The sequence below is a fragment of the Fragaria vesca genome, linkage group LG4, assembly GCF_000184155.1.
Source record: "Fragaria vesca subsp. vesca linkage group LG4, FraVesHawaii_1.0, whole genome shotgun sequence".
Classification (NCBI taxonomy): domain Eukaryota; kingdom Viridiplantae; phylum Streptophyta; class Magnoliopsida; order Rosales; family Rosaceae; genus Fragaria; species Fragaria vesca.
Genome location: NC_020494.1, coordinates 7,094,861 through 7,096,393, shown reverse-complemented (window position 1 = coordinate 7,096,393; position 1,533 = coordinate 7,094,861).

Sequence of the window (1,533 nt, the reverse complement as noted above, 5' to 3'; positions counted from 1 at the left end):
GGCCGGACGGCGGCGGGAGGGCAGCCGGAAAACCGGGCAGCGGGAGAAGAGAGAGCTCGGGGAGAGGAAAAGAAAAGAGGGAGAAGAAAAAGGAAGGAAAAAGAAAATGGGTTGGGCCTCCACCGGTCCAACCTATATCAACCCAAATTCCAAAAATAAAAACACCCCGAAAAATAATACCCGAATAAAAATTACCTTTTACTAGCTAAAATTTACCATTTTTACCGTCGTCGTATTTTCCTCATACGAATAATCCTCCGCACATAATCGTCCCCGAAACCCCTCTAGGGACCAATTAAACTATTTACTCAATGATCGAGACGGTAAAATTCTTATTATAATCACGCTAGTAAATAAGGTAAAAATATAAGGGTCGGGATGTGACAAAGTTAGTATGGTTTACATTAAACCTTCAGTTTTTTTAATGTATTTTTTATACTTAAGCCGATGAAATACACCATAATTCGTCGGCTATGATGGTTTTAGCCGACGAATTATAGTATATTTCGTTGGCTAAAACAATCTTAGCCGACGAATACCCTAATTTTTCGTCGGCTTTATTAATTTTTTTATTTTTTATTACATACTGTAGCCGACGAATATATTAGGGTATTCGTCGGCTAAACCCTAAAATTTTTCTATTACATACTATAGCCCTATCTTCGGTGGTTATTTTCCGTAAAATTTTTATACAACTTGTTGCGTCTCATCGATTTGAAACTATTTTCAGTTGAAGGTCTGGCGAAAATACGAAATTTAGACGGTCCAACCACCTTTTCCGTGCATTTAGGGGTTTGACTTACGAGATTGACCGTCGAGATCGAGCCCTTAACCTTGTCGGATCAAGTTGAATTTTTGCCCATACATGTATTTTGTCATAATGGTCAGATCTGACGGTCGGATTTCCGTTTCTCAAGTTTGATCATCACAATCACAACATGCCTACTAATGTTGTATAACTTATTTACCGAGTGTTAAGTAAATGTTTCGTTTCAAAAACAAACTATACGTAAAACTTTCAAACGCAAAAAAGTCGTGAAATAAGATATGACCAGAATGGTGAAATACGTCTACGGTTGAAAAATCATGGTATTCCGGTAAAGTCTCGGTGCCGATAGTTGCGATCAATGCAATTTTTCATTCTTTCTCATTATGGGTAGCCCTATCTTCGGTGGTTATTTTCCCCAAAATTATTATACGACTTGTTACGTCTTATCGATTTGGAACTATCTTCAGTTGAAGGTCCAGCCAAAATACGTAATTTAGACGGTCACAATCACAATGTGCCGAATGTATAAAGTATTTAAGCCGACGAATTTCAAAGTTTAGCCGACGAATTTAGACTTTTAGCCGACGAAGTAAAAATTTCGTCGGCTAAAGTGTTACGGTATACAGACGAACCCCAGCGCGAGAACAGCCTCCACCGCGCGAATTCGAAACCCTAGCCTCCTCCGCCTCCTCGAGCCCTCTCCCGGTCGCCCTTTCCCTCTCCCGGTCTCCCTCTGCCTCCCTCCAGTCGCCCTCTCCCTCTCC